Source organism: Rhinolophus hipposideros (assembly GCF_964194185.1).
Source record: "Rhinolophus hipposideros genome assembly, chromosome: 25".
Classification (NCBI taxonomy): Eukaryota; Metazoa; Chordata; class Mammalia; order Chiroptera; family Rhinolophidae; genus Rhinolophus; species Rhinolophus hipposideros.
The window spans coordinates 25,822,535-25,841,321 of record NC_138071.1 but is presented as its reverse complement, the minus strand read 5'-3'; the positions used below and the strand labels follow the sequence as shown (position 1 = coordinate 25,841,321).

Sequence of the window (18,787 nt, the reverse complement as noted above, 5' to 3'; positions counted from 1 at the left end):
AAAGGAAGGGCAAAGCTAACCCCAGCGCTGCACCTGCCTCTGTCTCTAGGTCACCTAAGTCAAGTGATGGGTACAACCCAGGTGGGGTTTACAGGTCTGTTCATTTCCACATGCCTTTTAACAAAGGGCAAGTGAAATCTCTCCAATATTCGCTGGGAGCCCTTCATTTTCAGCTACGGCTGTGCTAGTTGCATGCTTATTTTCCCAGCTGGGCAGAGTCTCTAGTCCTGTTATTATTGCTACGCTTCTAGACCCTGTACATGTCATGGCACTTCTATCGCCACTTCAGAAGGTGCAAATTACAGTGGCTGCAGCACCTTCAAGCAAATGTCATTTCCTCACGCTGGCAGTCATTTTCTCTTGGTGTCATGCTGTGTGCTTTGTTTCAGGGTATCGAAGCTTAAAATATTTTATGGGCCAATTGCATTAATCTCTCCTCTAAAATATGTTATTGTGAACCCTTGGCATCTTGGGAAAATGAATCTACCTGTAAAGATGTTTTTCTGTCTAAATGAGGATTTACATCTCTTGGCATGAGCGCATTTCGGTGTTTGTCCTGAGTGTCTGGAATGCTTTTTTCAGCACAGGACACCCGACAGCAGGGCCTCGTGATGACTTTCAGGGACTCTACACACTTATGCTTTCAAGGGCCCTTTCCCCCATAAACAAACAGACAAATAAACAACCTCTCCCCCCTCCCCCGCAGAAAAAACAACCCCAAAAAGATATTTTAGGACTGTGTTGGTATAAAGATGAATATATTACTATATGAAAACATTTTCTTCCACCTAAAAGTTCATTGTTTTTCTTCTGATTTTAAAAGAAATTAAAACATTTTCATGGATCCCTAAATGTATCAGGGCTGTAGGAACTATTGCTACTGAGCCTCATGGGTAAGTCGGCCCCTGCAGAACACATCCGATGACCTTTCTGGATGGTCTGGGGCTTGACTGGGGACACTGGTTTATCAGGCCGTGGAGAAAGCTGTAAAGTGCCCCTGAGTTTCGCATTTTGAACAAGGACTTGCAACCACCTTTCTTTTTGGCCATTTGCCTCTGTCTTTCTTACAAAGGGGGAGTAAAAGCCATGCTACTAGACTCTATAACATGGCTGCCTTTCTGCAAGTAGCTAGAAATCACAAACCACTTGATGCTCTCTCCCTCCTGAAAAGCATCTTTACCCCCACCAGCATTTAAAAATTGGTGAGCCATTTTAAAAGTAAATGAGTCATCTTCTTTTTTTTTTTTTTTTCATCTTCTTTGAAAGATGACATTTCTTTAGCCACAATGCTGTCATCTATACAACTTCTTTTCAATGTTTGGCCTTGGGCCAGATTCCCGGGAGAAACTGTGCTTTCTTATTTTATCGCAAGATTGAGGTGAAAAGTCTTAACACAGATCAACTTTCTCACGGAGTCTTCATTCGTTCATATACGGATTTATTGAGTAACCACTGTATACTAGGTGGTGGGGGTTCAGTACTGAAAAAGAGTTCCTCCCTTCATGGACTATAATTTAATCTCATGTAACATTGTATATTCTGACAATGTGCTGGGCAGTAATATTATTTTTGTTGTGTGAATTAATGGCTGAATGAATCAGTGGAAGGTGAGAAGGCTAATTCTTTAGGGTGAGCTCAAAAAGCAGCTGAGCATTATTCCTTTCCTCGGGGGAAGAGCCCACTGCTCTGAAGTGATACTTCACTAAGAAAATTATAGCAGGGACAGGGATGGAGTGAGAGGGGAGAGACTATTGTAGCTGGGATGATCAGGGAAGGCCACTGCTGAGGAAGTACAATGGAGTCAGCTTCCGGGGAGCCATGTACTTATCTGGGAAAAGCGTCAGAGACAGAAGGAACAGCGGGTACAAAAGCCTGGAGGGAACACCTACACATGTGTCCTGGCTTCTCCTCAAAGGCTGAAACTAGGGGCTGGAGTGAGGGTGGATCCTGCTCGCCCAGGTGTAGACTGGTGGACTTTCAAGCTTCCAGTTAGCAGCTTTGCATTCCATTTGGCACATGAGCATGGTGGGAGGGGGTGGGGTCCTCCTGGTGAGACAGCCTCCCTGGTCTGCAGCAGGGATGAGGCTGGAGGGACAGTGAGCTGACAGAGGCTTGGGATGGGGCACTTAAAGACTGCAGGGAAATCGTGGGACAAGGACCTTTAGTAACCCACAGTATGACATTCGCCCAAACGTCAGCACCTCAGCATACACAAGTGTAGCAATCAGACCAGACCAACAACCACAGCAGAGACCTATGAGAACCCCTGCTGGGGGTTGAGTTGGGTCCCCTAAAACGTTATGTTGAAATTCCAACCCCTGGTACCTGTGAATGTGACCTATTCGGAAATAGGGTCTTTGCAGATGTCATCCATTGAAGATGAGGTCCTAGATGATTAGAGTGGGCTCACATCCAATGACTGGTGTCCTTATAAGAAGAGAAGAGACGCAAATGCACATGGGGAGGGGGCCATGTGAGGATGGAGGCAGAGATGAAAGATTTAGGTTGCCACAAGCCAAGGAACACCAAAGATTGCCAGCAAAGACCAGAAGCCAGGAAAGAACAGTTTCTCCCCAAGTTCCCAAGAAGGAGCCAACCCTCCTGACAGCACGATGTCAGACTTCTGGTCTCCAGAGCCGGGAGAGAATACATTTCTGTTGTTTCAACCACCTAGTTTGTGGCACCTTATTCCAGAGCCCTAGGAAGCTAAGTCCGACCCCGAAAACTGTGTCATCCCAGCCTGTGTACTTCCCGGGAAGGAGACAGGATGGGGAGAGATGAAGTCTGCGCCTCAGAGAAACAGAATTAACCTAAAAGAAACATTTTTCAAATGAGATAGTTCACTTTCAGCACAAGTATACATCACTCCCCAGCCCCAACCAAGAACATATGAGGGCCTCAGAACAAGATGAGGCCTGTTACAGAAAACGGGATTAACGTGCTTCTTTTTGCTCATCTAAATTTACCTAATAAAATTTTAAGCTCTTTACAAGCTAATAAAAATGTTTTTTTCCCCCCCTCACAAATATTGGAACCAAGAACGGAATCGTTCTGGTGTTCTCTGGAGTTACTTCTCCTGTAAATTTGGGGCTCCCGCTCCACCAAGTCCTTCCATGCAAACCCTGTTTATTTCTTCTGAGCGGAGAAATCTTACACAGAAGGGGAGCTAACAGAACAGGTTTGTTAATGTTCTCCTGTTGTGTTGGGATCGCCACCTCCTATCTCCAGGTGGGCGCCCTTTCTGTGGAGTTGAGTGGCGGCTGTTCTCTAGACTCTTGGTTTGGAGGAATGGTTTCTTCTATTGCTTCGGGCCTGTTCTCTTAATCTCCCAAACACTTGGGGGTCTCCAAATGCCTTTTCCTTCTTCTTTCCCTCTCCCCGCTTCTGCCTTTTCTCTATACCTTAGAGTCTGCAGGCCCGGAATGTTTAATTTGAGTTGGAGAACATGACATTGGGCCAGATGGGTCCTGGGATCCATGTGTTTATTTCAGAGCAGACAGCTGGGGGTCATCGCTTGTTGTACTGTTTTCATTGCATTGTAGTTCAGCCCATCCTTATGCTTCACATTGCATGCAGTTCTCTGTCCATCAGTCCTGCCAGCCCATGGCTGCTGAACTGCAGAATTTGCCACCGCTTTGACGGAGTCCTAAGGATTCTCCTAGAAGCTCCTGGAACAGAGGTCACCGCGGCTGAAGATTCCTTTCGCGAAGAAATTTTATTGTGGTTTTCACATCTGGAGAAAAGCCCTCAATTAAGGAGCCAACCACAAATCCTTTAAAGTCCTGGGGATGCTAAAGGTGGTGTGTCTGCACCTGAGTGTCCTAACTAAACACATACAACCAACAATGGAGACGATTTCCTGTAGAGACAATGTCCAACGTACCCCAGGGCAGTGAGAAACATTTTCTCTGCAGACAATTTAGAGAGTGGAACTGTTAAAATTCATACAGCAAAACAGACAACCTGAGACACCAAAACATATCCCTAAGAGGTTGAAACTGCCCTGGTGAATGAGTTTTCTGAAGGGCCTTCCAAAAGAAAAGACAAACGTTCCTCGTAGGAAACTTTCAGAGGATTGCTTACACATTCCATCTCTCTAGCAATTTTTCCCTCTACAATGCAACTGCCTGTACCTTTAATTTCTAAATTCTGAGGATAACTCTTAGGTGAATGGTACAAACACACAGAGTGGATGATGCAAGTCATTCTTGACACAAGATTGGAATTTCCAGATCTTCCTCTGGAAAGACAAAATATTTTCTTCAAATTTAGTATAGAATCTTCATCTCAACTGAGAAGTGTCCCTATTTATATTTAAGGAGGGAGGCTTTGCCCCTGTTGCAACTGTAGTAAGAATTCTCGAAGAGCTGAGGAGCCCTCTCATATTTTTCTCCTCCTTCCTCATCAATAAGCAAAACAACAACAGCAACAACAATAATAATAATTGACATCTGGAGCACGTGTTCTATGCAGGACCTGTGCCAAACAATTTACATGCATTAACTTCTTTAATTCTTGTAGCAAATCTGTGAAATAGGTGCTGTTATTACTTCCTTCTCATTTTACAGAGGAAACAGGCCTGTGGAAGTTAAGTATCTTACCCCTTCGGTTACTCTGATCTTAACCGCTCTTCTCTAACGCATTCCTGGTCACCTGCTTGAAAGCTGACTAATTACAAGAGGTGGGGGCAGTGTAGAGGTGCAGCCTGGACACCCTAGTGAGTGGGGGAGACTCCTGGGGGGGAGGGGACAGGCCAGTCATCCCCTATCACCGGAGAGCAGCCCCTTTGCATGCACTCAGTCTCCAAGTTCTCAAATACTCCCCTCTCTCCCATTGTCATGGAAGACTGTCTCTTCTTGCCTAATTCGCAGGTAGCCTCCTGACTGCCTGCCATCGTGCTTTCCTCTCCCCATTTCATTCTCCATCTTGCCCTCTGAGCAGTGCTTCTGAAACTCAGATCGAATCCTCTCATTCCCCTTCAATGGCTGCTTCTCACAGAGAGAACGTGCTTCTCAAAATGACCAATAAGACCCTCCATGTTCTGACCCCTGCCTGTCCTTCCAGCCACGTCTGCTTGTCCCTTCACCCAGCAGCACAGCCACCTTGAATCAGCTCCAGGCTGAGTCGCACGCACCCTGTTTGGCCTCCCCAGAGCAGTCGGTCAGGAGTCACCGGGCTTGTTACATTTACGTGACGGCAGGTTCTTCTCCCCCACTGGACTGAAGCTTCCCAAAGAAGGCAGCGTGTCTCTTAGCTATGTTTTCATCACATAGTAGAGCATCTAGAACCTGGACGCCACAGGTCCTGAGTGAAGGAGACGTGGGTTTCCCATTTATACAATTTCCTGCTTGTCTGATTTTGATTTTTTTACATGTGAACATCGACACGTGAACAATAATCATTTTGATTCCATATGCATGCACTTACTCACACTTCTTACGTGTGCACACTAATGTGTAGCTGAAATCCGGAAGATGTACGAATACTTTGCAGATAAAAGACCCCGCGCCTGGCACTGTGTGACAGACAGAAACAGGCAGACCACATCGCCCGCAGGGATCTCGTCGTCAAGAAGACGTACTAGCCAAGGCAAAATGAGATAACAGCCGGTGGCACATTCAGCGGGGAGGCTACATACAGATTTAGACTGGGGCAAAGAGGACGAAGGGAAGCCCGCAGAGGTGACAGCGGAAATGATCCCGAACCAGGGTGCGGGGTGAAAAGGGAAGGAGGTGGGAGAGAGGGGTGGGCATATCCTACAACAAGGAAACCAACGGGGTGTGTGTGGGGCCCTGGAGCGACACTGGGTAAAGCTGGGAAGCTGTCCTGGGGGGATGAGGGCCTCATGGTCCAAATCCGTTTCTACTCGTTGTGGGAAGCATCACAGCATCTCTGAAGACTTTTTTTCTAAATTCTGGTAACATGCGTGTAACATAAAAGTTACGGGCATGAAAACATGTAATCAGAGATGTGTGTACATCAGGTCAGTCTTGCATTGGTGAGCAAGACAGATTGGAGAGGACACAGAAAGTGGGGAGCCAGGGACCAGCAGGCACAACCACCTGAGTGTGTGTGGGGTGAGGGTCTAATAGGAAAAGGGGGCAGAGAGCAGGGGGTGACCACACTGTTCACTTGTACATGAACAGACTTCTGACACTCTTGTTTTCCATCTGCTATGGTTTGGCGAATAGGAAGAAATGGTGATACATGTCAGTCAGTATAATAAAGGATACCGCTTCTTTAACAGTCGTTTCCTCAAGGATGCGTTAGTGTTTGGTCACCTCTTGGATCCTGCCTAAGCTGGAATTCAGTCAGGAGGCAGCCAGCACTCGGGAGCCACTCACCGGCAGCATGGCCATGGGAACCAGAGCTTTCTCTCTGTGTCAGTCATGCTGTGGGTGGAACTCTCAGCGACTGTCACCGTCTGGGACTCAAAGGTGGAAGAAAGCCTGGTCAGTTGGAGTGCACGTGACGCGTTTTAGTATGGTATAATTCTTTCCCTTCCCAGTCATTTTTGGCTGATTTTATGAGTGAGTGGAAAGACCATGTGCCAAGGAAAAGGGAAAAAAATGCACACTGAGGAAAATTGATGCTGTGTTTCAATGGGAAAAAAAATTTCAAAAGTCAAAGCTCTGAAGGCTAGTAAAATACAAATATCCTTATATTCTTACGTGTGCGTGTAACCACATATGCACATAATTATCCTTTCAAAATGAAGAGTGGTAGGTATGAATACTTCCAATTTATAGATGAGGAAACCAAGGTGTAGCTCTGTTAAGTAACTTGTCACACGGATTGCCGATGGCTGAGCCACTGTTACCCACACCTGTCGCTGATTCTCAGAGACCTAAGTTCCCAAAGCTACAACAACGATGTTCACGCCGATGACCAGCGTGGCACGGAGCGTGTCTCCCCTCAGTGACACAGACAGCTCTGTGGGGGATTCTGTTCCCCTCTAATTGTACAGCTTTGTTTCCAAATTACGCAACATTCTTCTGGAGGAAAAGTGACAGGACTCCAGATAGACCGATGTTGATTTATGGCTCCAGGGAACACCAGGGGGACCCATAACATCTCCATCCGAGTATCTACTATTAGTGCTCACACAGGGGGCGGCGTCTGTCCTGGCTTATTTCATATCCTACCCTGGATTTAGAGTCCTTGAATACCTAGCAGATTGATACACAGAGACTGACAACAGGCTGATTTCTCAGCACAGGAAGAGTACTGGAGCGGGGGTATAACAAATCAGACATCACGTGCATAAAGTCAACTTGGCAAACTATTAACACTTAGAATGGACGAGAGAGAAAAAAAGCCGCCAGTTGAGATAAATTTGCAGTTAAACCTCTGAACGCGATGAATGTGGAAAGGCCATCAGAGGGCCTGGGCAGTGAGGGCCCTCACAGAGCCGCGGGGTCTGACGTCTGGAGAAAGTGGGTTCGCTTTATCTGTCAGGGTCATCATTAACCCTCAGGACAAAAACAACAACATCTGCTAACTTTCTACGTTTCAGTGAGTGCACGAAGCTGAATGCTTTCCGTATGTCTCGTTCAAGGCCAAGCTTCCCTCTGTTTAATCACCTTTGAGGGTTTTCTTTGGGTTGGTTTTGGCAGTAACGGTACCCCACCCTCCACATGGAGGGCCGTCTGAACCCCACGTGAGGGCTGGAGCCAGGGGCGCTCAGAGTCCAGGCTGGGAATTTGTTAGCGTGTGTCCAAGTTGGGAAAGTGAATTTTTCACTAGCCACGGGCACCGGCGACTCTGGGGGCGTGAGTAAGAACGGGACCATCAAGAACATAGGATGAAAGGGGGGCTTTGTTCAAAACAGGTGTGTCTCTGCTTTGGAGAGGTGGTCAAAGGCTCTGCTGGGGAAGCTGTCCCAGGAAAGGGAGGTGGCTTAGGAAAGGGAGAGGACGCCCTGCCTCCTCCGACTTCCGCTCACCGCTCCTGGCCTGGCTTTGGTCACAGGCAGCCAGCCCCCTCTGCTCGTGGACTCGTGAGCACAGCTGGGGAGACCTGGGCGGGCCGTGGAAGAAGCAGGCCATCTCCTACAGGCCTGAGTGGGCTCTGTTTTGACACCCAGCACACCCTCGACTGGACCAGCAGTCTGAGGGCTGCCCAGAATGACTTCCCCAGGCCACGTTCAGGAAGGTGTATAAATCCCAGCAGAGCTACAAAACGTTGGCCACATCAACGATTCTTCTAGGGAAGCAGCTCAAAGAATGAAAGATGGGCCTGGTTATCGAAAGGAACCAGAAAAAAATGACAGAAAAGAAATACTTGGACCTAATAGTTGCTTCAAAAGATGGGACGCTAATATGTGTTTGACAGGCTTAAAACAGGGTTTTTTCAGTTCATCAAAAAATATATCAGGCTCCTTGATTAGTTCCCATACCTGCTAAGGCCTGCCACTGAAAGGTTTGATTCCTGGGGTTTATCTGAGTTTTCAAGTTGGACAAGCCAGCTGTGTGCTGTACAAGTGTGTTATTCAGAGACATGTATTTGTTTCTCTTAAAATAACACGAATTTAGGGGTAAAGGTTGATTTTCTGGCTAAACGTTAGTCCCAATACAGGAAGCTTTTGACAATGGCTGTAATTATTCTGATCGTATTCAAAATCCTTGGTAATAAAAACACCAGAAGCTAGAGATGGACACGGAAATATTAATGGGATATAAGATTGAAAATTTGGGGTTTGCTTTTTTACTTTTGAAATCAAGCTCAGTGAGGTATAATGGGCACTCAATAAATCCACTTATTTTAAGGATACAGTTTTGCCAAATAGATACACCTATGTAACAATCATTGCCACCAAGACGTGGAACATTTAAGTTGGAAGTTTGTAGAAATTTCCTTTTCACTTCCTGATATTTGTGTGTTCGCATGTTGTGTTGTGTTGTGTTGTGTGTATGTGTGTGTGTGTGTGTGTGTGTGTGTGTGTGTGTGTGTGTGTCTATAGACTCACCCCTGGAAAATTACTTAAAAGAACTCTCACCCTGGTGGAAGTCTCCTGAAAATCTATTTGAGATTTCTAATAGTCCTGCCATTTGTGTAAGAAAATTTATAGAACAGTAGTCTTGGCTTAAAAATCTTATCAGATAATGATGATTCATAGGAGATGTTTTTCTATAGTAAGTGCTCTCCCCTGCCCTCCCATTTTTTCAAGGTCCCTTCAGAGACAAAAGGGAGTGCTTCACAGGCCATGGAGTAACATGCCAGCCTCAGTTTCCAGTTTCCTGGGGGTAAGCATCATTCTGGAATCCATAGTTTTGCAAATATGAATCTATGACCATATAAAAGCGGATCTGTAGTCTGTTTAATGAAATCCTCATTGACTCCCTCTCTTCCATTTCCAGTCCTCCCATCTCCCACCCTCAGCACTCTCTGAGGGCCATCACTTCAGCGGGCATTTTCAGAGGAATCACATTTTACCTAATGGGCTGGAAAACGGCCCCCCACAATCGCTGGGTGCCGGCCCTGCTGACCGTGGGTCCCCGAGCAGGCAGCCAGGGCTCTCTCCCAAGGGGCCTTTACCAGCATTTGCATTCAGAATTAAGCAGCACTGCTTTTAGACCACATTTCATCCAAGTTGAGTTACCATCCCTCAAAATCACTTTATCTACCCTCAGAATCTGGCCAGTCCCGTTCTGAAGGGAACAGATAGAATGGCCTGACATACAGGGCAGGTGGCTTTGGAGAAAGGTAAAGAAGGGGAAAGGTAAAGAAGCTTAACTGGTCCTGTGTGATTCAGGAGGAAGGCTAGGATTGAGGGGTGCCCCCTCAGGCCTGCTGCCCTCCAACGCCCAGACCAGCACCTGGTATGTGCTGGGAACGTCGTGTTTACGGAATAAACGAACGAGTGTAGCCACTGGCAGCGGGGTCCACATTTTTATGTTTTCTTTGGTTCTTGTTTTTCAGTTCTTAGATCTATAAAATGGCCGGGGACACGTCAATCAGTTCAGAGGTGAAAGGACTCTTTCTGAATCACCTGACAAATCAGCTGAAGAATAAAGATCAGAACTGACAGCATTTGCTGCTCACAGGGAGATTTTAAAGAACAGCGTGTCTGCTGAGGCCTGTTGAATCAAACCGCGGAACACCTTAGAGCAACGAGAGCGCTTACAAGCGATGGACTTGAGCGGTTGCTTGCCGCCCCTCTAATAATTTATGATTTCACTAGGAAATGTTGCTTCTGAAAATAAGAGAACCTCTGAAAAGAATTCAGCTGAAGTGCATTTTGTGGTTACAAACACCTACTGTCAGAGACTACATATCGACTCCAAAAGAACACAGGACTGGTTGCAAGGAACTATACATTGACCGATTAGTTGGATGGATGTCACACACTGTCCACTACACAAAGCCTCAAACAAACAAACAAAACACATTGCGTCAAGACCAAGGAGTTAATAGGACTTAACGCTCATTCATCCCCTTCTAATGCAAATCTCGTGTCATTATGCAAGAATGAGAAGTAAGCATTGTAGTTCTGGAATCAGAGAGCTGAACCAGCATCCTGGCCCTGCCACATACAGCTTTGTGGCCTTGGATAAAAGTTCCTTCATCTCTTTGAACCTCAGTTTCAACACATGGATTGAGGATCTGGACCTCTCTTTCCCACATTCCCTGAGTCTAATCCATCAGCAGGTACTAGCAGCTGTACCTCCAAAGCACATCAGGAATTGGCCCACTTTTGCCCATCTCCATGAATTACCATCTAGTCTAAGCCAGCATATCTCCCAACTGGATTCCTGCTGTGCCTCCAGCTGGCCTCTTTGCCTCCACTCGTGCTCTCCCCACAGTCCATTACATGGAGGCCAAAAACCCTCCAGTGACTTCCCACAGGAACTGTCTGCCAAGGCCCACAGGCCCTCTACAGACTGGTCGCTGCCTCCTCTCTGACGCCGGCTTCTACTTTTCTCCTCCTCCTCCTCTTCACCATGGCAGCCACACCTGATTTCCTTCTTTTCAGGAGACCCCAGGGCCTTTGCTCCTGCTGTCCCTCTGAGCTGGGCCCCCCTTTCCCTATTTCTGGATCCTCCAAAACCTCCCTGGAGGACCCTTTCTAAATATCTTACCTTCTTGATCATTCTCTATCCTCCTACTGGTTTTACTTTCGTAGTGAAAGATGGAAAGCATTCATGTATTCATTTATTCTTGCTTGTTTTCTCTCACCAGAAAGTCAATTCCATGAAAGCAGGGACTCTAAATCTTTCTTCACGGATTGAGACCCAGCACTCAGCACAGAACCTGGCACTTACCTTGGAAGGCAGCAGCAAAGGAAGGGTGCATGAATAAGGACAAAACTAATATCTACCTCCAAGGATTGATGTGGGGTTTACAGGCCAAAGATGCTTTGTGAAGGGCTATATATCCAGTGGTTGGATTTTTATCAGTCATTTTCTCAGTCTCTAATTAGAAAATATTACAGACTGACATTCACAAATTTAGGTCACAATCAGATGAGAAATCACGTATCACATTAGTTTACCCACCCAACTTCTGTGTGATGGAAGCTGTTCATACTTATTGAAATGAGATCATTTCACCAGCCAGTAAGCGTTCATTATCTACTTCTACCTTATGCGGTAAGGCTATCTTTGCCTTGAAGGAGTTCACAAACAAAAAAAAGAGTGCCCGGGGCTGTTGTGTCGTTCTGCTGTCCCGCAATGTTAGGAGCTGTGCTATTCTGTCCCACAGTGTAGTCATTTCCTGGGCTAGGGCCTTGCTTGTCTTACAGGGAGATGAGCTCGTTGTACTTATTTCGAATCCCTCTGTGGTAGAACAGGAGGTACCCCGGAGAGAAGTAGAGCCAAACGGAATGATGGAACACTGCCCAATAGACATATTTTTATGTGTCCTACAAAAACATCCACGAATAATGCAGGAAAATACCTTATTTTTTTTTTTGGGGGGGGGAAGATGTATGCCTTACTAATAATGTGTTCCCTTTAAATATAAAGGTAAGGATGCTGGATTGGCGAACTGACCCTTGGTTTCTAGTAGAAGGGCTAGGTTATCCAGAACACATCGTACACCTCTGCCCAGGTACACTCGGACCAGTGGCTGGAAGCAGGGGGTGGGTGACTGAGAGCAGAAAGGGCAGGTGGGTGATTGAGAAGGGGAGATACTGCAGGAAGGGGATGGGAGTGGGGAATCACTGACTGAGCAAGAGCAGACATCCTCAAGCCTAGCAGATTCAAAGCACTTTCACACAGAGGAAGCCAAGTAACATTTCAGTCAAATGTCAGAGCAGGTAGGAAACGGATCCATGTGAAAGGAATGAAAACACTGAAGTTGGAACGGACGGGTCCTGTTAAGAGTTGGAACAATGAAGACCAGTTGGCTGAGCTCGCACAGCTTCCCTCTGGTCCCGTGGCTGTCGAGCTTCTCTTTAAACATCTGTAGTGACACTGAGCTTGGTCTTCACCAGGTTACAGGCTGGGCTCTGGGCTCCAGCCATCCCCTTATCCTGAATGCAGGTCTACCCCCTAGGACCCAGAGGCTCGACCTGAGCCCTCAACACATGCCACAAGCTCTCCTTCCCCACGTGAGCTCCGGGCAGGGGGTCAAAGGCAGCCCCCTTCTCCTCAGCCCCGTCTTCCTCATGCTAAACGCCCCCAATGCTCACTGCTGTCCTCTGACTGAGTCTCCCTCTTCTGACCACTTTCTGATTCGGCAAATCCACGTCACAACATGGTGCCCCTAACTGGATGACAATCCCCAAATGCCCGGGGACAGCTTGGCCACCCATTTACCACGGCAGCTCGACAACCGCTTCTGGCTAATTCCCCGTGTGCAGTGCTGCCCTCCTAATCTTCTTCATCTTGAACTTGTGCAATTGATTTTTTTTTCAACCTAAATGCATGAGCTAGTATTTAACCTTCGTTTTATTGGTTTTGGCTCCGATTTATAGCCACTTCAAAGAATAACTTACATTTAATTACACTTTTCCAATGATTACCATGCTTTCGCATATGCTAGTATAATGAATTTTGATTCTCTTATTCACCATGTCAGCTATCCCTCCTAACTTTCCATCATCTGGAAATGCGATGAGCAGGAATGGAAACAATTGTCACTGACAAACAGGTGAACAGCCAGGGACAAAGGCCAGTCCGGCTTCACACCACAGCCTACAGAGACAGGCCATAGGCAACTGACAGCGCGAATACACCTCTAAGATAACTGCTAGTAATGAAAAGTGTGACAAAGAGAAACACAAGGGAATAAAAAACGAGTGGGCAAGGTTTTATAGAGAGGGTGGTCAGAGGACTCTCTGAGCAGAGACCTGAGTGACTGGGGAGCACAGTGCACCCCGAGAGACCAGGACACACGGGAACGAATGATTTAACCAACTACCTGCTTTGCTCCAAAGAGAATTTCAGGCAATCAATGTTTGACTTGGTTTTGCTCTCCCTGCTAGCAACTAAACTTGTAATCTCCTTCAGTCATAAACACGGACACCAGGCTTGGCACATAATATACATTTGATGAATATTTGTTGAATAAGTGAGAAAATATACCATGGCAGACTGTGTCAAATGTTTTGCTGAAATTAAGAAACACTAAATCAAGACCATTGGACGGGGCTTTCTGACGTTTGCCCTGGGACACCACCCACCCAGGGCCATGGAGAGGTATAATTAGATTGTGATCAATTAGCTGTAGCACCGTCTGACCGCCCTGGGGGCTGTGCAGTTCCTGGCAGATAAGCAACAACTCCTGATCGGAATACAGTCCTGAGTTAGGAGTCCCTGGTCTCAAGCATCCCCTTGTCACAAAAAAGAAACATGGTCAGTGTGGTGTAGCTTGCTTCTGGAGAACTCATGTTGGGATATAACAGTTATATCATTCTCTATATCCTCACATATCACCTATTGGATGATCTGCTCCAGAATTTTATCAATCATACAGACTTTTAAAATGATGAGAGGAGCTGAATCGTTGTCATTTCTGACTTCTTATTAAGGATGAAGATTGTGTGTTTGTATTGTCCTCTTCAAAGCCTGGCAGTGAGAAGGGTTTGAAGACATGATAAACCACAGAAGCCGAGTAGTTTAAGGGATATTGCAAAGGCCTCTCCATGGGGTCCCAACTTCTCTCACGGAAATAGCTCTAGGCTTGGTTGATTCAAACAAGGAGAAGAAATGAAAAACATGAAACACTTTTCCCTTTCAGATGTACTGCTCACTCAATCCCTTGCTCCCCTTTTAACTCCACTGGGCTGGTGTAACCTGAGGCGTCTGGAAGAGAAGGATTCCCATTTCTGGGGGCCATAGGGGCACTCACTCTCCTTCTCTTCCTTCTTCCCGTCCATCCCCATCTCTCACTAAGAAATTAGAGATTGGGCAGAATGTGGACTATGGTTTTGGGGGAGTCAGCAATTAGTTGTCAGTCTACTTTGGTTTCCTATGATTCTAGTGCATTTTGTCTGAACTGTTGCACACCCCTTCACTAGTGAGAGGACAGGAAGGCCACACTTATCTAAAATTTATCTTGTTCTCAGAAGCCTTGAAACGTGAAGGTGAGAGCAATAGAGTCCTACAGAGAGATCCTGAACTTAGGAGTCAGACAGACCTGGCTCCCATGCCACACTTAGAAGGTGAGTGGTGCTAGGCTAGTAACTTCACCTTTCTGAGGCCTCAGTTTTCTGATCTGTAAGGTGGGGATAATATTAGATAACTCTCAAGAATGTACATGGTGAGAATTAATTGGGACAATATGAGTAGAGCCCCTAGTATAGTTGGTGGAACACAACAGACTTTAGAGAAATGGATGCCATTCTTAGTTCTGTTACTCATTTTCAGCAGCCTCGGGATTCAAATAAAACAGCCAGCAGCTACACATAAAAGAAAGTCTTTCAAACACACTGTTATGGACTGGGTCTATGTAGCTAGCTCTGATATTAATTTAAAAACAAAGAAACCCCTCCTGAATAGATTACACGTAGGGAACTTCCACCCTGAACATTGCACATGAGCAGGTGTGGTCTGGCAAGAGATATTTTATAGCGGAATTGAAGAGGACACGAGGAATGAGCCTTTCCCAGGTTAGAGTGGTGTTATTGCAGATTTTGACTGGCCACCACGGTATTTCTTCAGTCAGAACAGACTGCGTGTGATATATTCATATGCCCTAACTTCCTAGGGCAGCACTAACCGTGGGTCAGAATCCAGACCTTGGCATTGCAGACGACCGCAAGAGGAAACTGCCAGCTGAGGGCTGGCTACTGAGATGGACTTACTCGCACTAGAGGAGCTCCAAGTTCCCTTCTAACTTTATAAAGGATTGTGTAATTCTCTGGTTCTGGAGAAAGTAAAGACAAACCTGGAGAAGCAGCAGTTTGACTTCTTGTTCTCTTTCCCCCCTCAACCCATGAAACACACAGCATAGGTTGGGTAGAGGATCCTCTGCATAAATAACCTGAGAGAATCCACGGGCTGCCTTAGTTCTTTGGCTTCTGAATCAAAAGAAGAGTTTCCTTTCAATTGCTAATGACGTAAATCAATAGGAAATGTGGGAAGACACGACACAAATTCAGAAGACGGTACACTTCTGAGGTGCTAATGGTGATGATTGGGTATTATGCAAAGAAAAGCAAGAATCGATTCTATTTACTGACTGCTAGTGGTTACCATGCCCACTAGGGGATCAGCAGGTCCTGGGAGCAGTCTGCCAAGCGCAAGGGTGGAACATGAAAGCCTTCTCAGGGACAATCAAACACTATGCTGTGTTTCAAAAGAGGAAAAGCAAACAGGCAATTTGATGCTCTTTTTACTCCTTAAAAAAAAAAAAAAAGAAAGAAACAGAACCAATTACTTTAAATTTACCATAACGATTCAAGAAACCTCTATCTTTTATCTTTTCCCAAATTATTAATTATTCTACTTTATGTAGGGTATAATTTATTTTGCAGAAGCGTGAAAGCATGCTTCTTTTTGGTGATACTTTCCAGTTGGGGTGTGTGTGTGTGTGTGTGTGTGTGTGTCCTTGTACATATAAGTGTTTATCCTCATGGAAAGCATTATATACTATTTATTAGCTTGGTTATAAAAACTTGGTTATAATTAACTTGGTGATAAAAACATACTCATTTGTTCAAAATTAAAAGGGAAGCCCTCCTTCCTCTTTCAACAAGTCTTGGAAATCCTATGAACACATTTAACAGTTCACACCACGCAAATCTCAGCTTTGCGGTCACACACACACATACACACACATGGCACAAAGCAATACTCTACCACATTTTCCTAATTTTCCTTTACCTGTTCCCGGGCCAGGGACCCTGGAGGGCGCAGGACAAGCAACCCCAAGCACTCTAAGTGATTGGGTCCCAGGGTTACCCTGCTCCAAAGCACACCCAGCTTGCAGAGCCCAGACCAAGAATCAAACTCCCTGTAGCAAAGCACTGCCTGGAGGGGTGTTAAACCCTGGTGATAGCACCCAGCTTAGCACTTGCACTTCCACTCTCTCCCACTCGCTTTCTCTTGCCCCTCCGGGAGGAGGGCAGGCGCAGCGCACCCTACCAGGAATTCAGCATCCAAAGTAGCAAGCCTCCAGTGGGCAATACTTGCCTTCTGCAATCCGCCCCGGCTCAGGTGTGCCCCTCGCTTTGGTGATGCACGTGGGGTTCCCACTGGCCGAGTCAGACTTCAGAACCCACTAGGACCGTCCTTTGTCGCCGCTGCTGGCACTCCGGTCGGCTGCTTTCAGCCCCAGATTGTGGGACCTGAGCCTGGGCTACTGAGCTGCAGGTGAAGGGAGGGTGGAAAACACGGAGTGGAGCCTGGGGCCGGTGGCACAGATTGGAGGGCACGGAGACAGCAACAGAATTCAAGGAAAGGCCCAAGACACGGACTGGAATTCTTTGCTTGTTTGTTTGTTTTTTAATGTAATTTACTTGTAGCCTCGCACCCGTTGGCAATCCCCACAGCACACGAGCGAGCCTGACTCTTCTGATATTGGGCTTCAAGCTCCCAGGCTGTCTGGGTTGCAGACTGCCAGTCTTCAAGTAGGGCTTTGGGAGCCTGTTTTTTTTTTGGGGGGGGGGGAGAAACTTTTTTCACATTTATTTATTTATTCCATGAAAATGATGCCTATTCTTGTTGTGGATGGGCTTAATCACGGGATTAGCAAGGAACGGGTGGCTGTGTTGGCCGCTATATATAGGCAGGAAAAGACAAACAGAGATGGTCCAGTAGGGATTGTTTCTGAGGAACATTTGGTAACTCTGGGGTTTGGAAAAATAAATATAATGTTTGCTGATTTCCCCTGAATTCCGAGTGACCTTGTCTTGCCTCTCAGTCTTGCTCAAGCCTGGCGTGGTGACTCCCCATCGCAGGTCCATCTTCGGCACTCTTGGAGCAGGGGGCTCCTCAAGTTCTGACTGTATTAAAACCCTACCTGCTGGTTTGATTTTCTGCTTCCACTTTCTCCTCTGCTCTCCTTTGGGAAGGGCTAAATCATCCCACACTTTCCAGGAGCATCTTAATACTCTGACATCCTATAAATCAACTAGTTTTCTTCTACTTACGTGTTGCTTCCCGAAGAAAGGGAAGGTAGGAGTGGTAGGAAAGAGGCGGGTGATGTCACTCAGCTCAAGGTGTAGCTGCTGAAGCCTTGGTACCACTGCTGCCTCCTGGTCAGGCAGCAGGAATGGTCCCCCTCCCTCCGATTATTGGCCATATCAGACTCAGGAGTGTGCAAAGAGTAGTAGTCGGTGAGGTGGGAGGGTCGGCAGGGGGACGAACAGTTCTGGCCACGGCCGGGAAAATTAGAAAGCTGCAACTTCACATTGACAAAGGGTCTGCTAGTCCATGATCACCAAATGAAGCGCCTGCTTCATTGTGACTTTCTATCAGATCACGTGTGTTGTAGGAAGGGTTACGATCCCCGAGATGATACAGTCCTAACAGATTCTAAGAGGCAGACACCAAAAAGTTAAGAAGAGGCAGCCCTTTCTCCAGTATTTGTTTAAATAAATGATCTTTCAAAATCCTGTAGCCAACGTGTTGGACGTCTCCATTTCTATGAGAAATGACATTGGGGAAAAGGCAAAATTGTAGGGACAGAAAGCAGATCTGCGGCTCCCAGAGGCTGAGAGCAGATCACAAGGCATAAGTAAAATGTGGGGGTTTCACCCAGAATTGTTCTGTACATTGATCCGGGTGTTGATTACCTGAATATATGTGTTTGTCAAAACTCACTGAACTGTACACTAAAAAGGGTGAATTTTACTGTATGTGTAAACAAACACACAAAACAAACATGTTTTAGCCATCCTAAAGATGAAATGAATCAAGTTTAAAAGCTTTTTGTTAACTCGGTGAAATGAGAACTAATCAGAGACCATTCTAACACTGGAATCAAATCCAACATCAATATTCTTTTAAGTTTATGGAGAATGAATGAATAAACGAATCTAGTCCCATCATGAAAAGCAGATATTTAAACCAAACAATTTAACAATACCTGACTATACAGACGTAATAAGTGCAGGAAGATAGATATAAATACATGTGGGCAAGTAGCGAGGGAGGGAGAGAGCAAGGTAGCCACCTGCCCACGCCTTAGTTTTGACGGCTACATGAAAGATAAAGGAGTTTCAAGGTAGGAGAAGCCGAGCATTAATTTGTTAAAGTCATGAAAAAAAAAAAAAAGGTAAAATGAAGACTTTAGGGAATACCACAGTAGAAAAGGCTACAGGTAATGGTAAGTAAATAAAAATCTGTAAAACTTAGCAAATAGTGTCTAAATATAACTATGAGTCACCAGAGGGAAA

General features: G+C 46.0%; 1 protein-coding gene across 2 annotated transcripts in view; it reads right to left on the bottom strand.

Annotated features, from left to right (window-relative positions):
* The window catches only part of CNTNAP2 (contactin associated protein 2), a 1,518,236-nt gene that overhangs the window by 38,900 nt on the left and 1,460,549 nt on the right, over positions 1 to 18,787 (bottom strand). The window contains exon 1 of one of the 2 annotated variants that reach the window (XM_081038749.1): positions 16,581 to 16,723. The exons of the other annotated variant lie outside the window; for it this stretch is intronic. The gene's annotated coding sequence lies outside the window, so the exon portion shown is untranslated. Of the gene's footprint in view, positions 1 to 16,580; positions 16,724 to 18,787 lie in introns of those variants that run through there. 2 annotated transcript variants of the gene reach the window in all.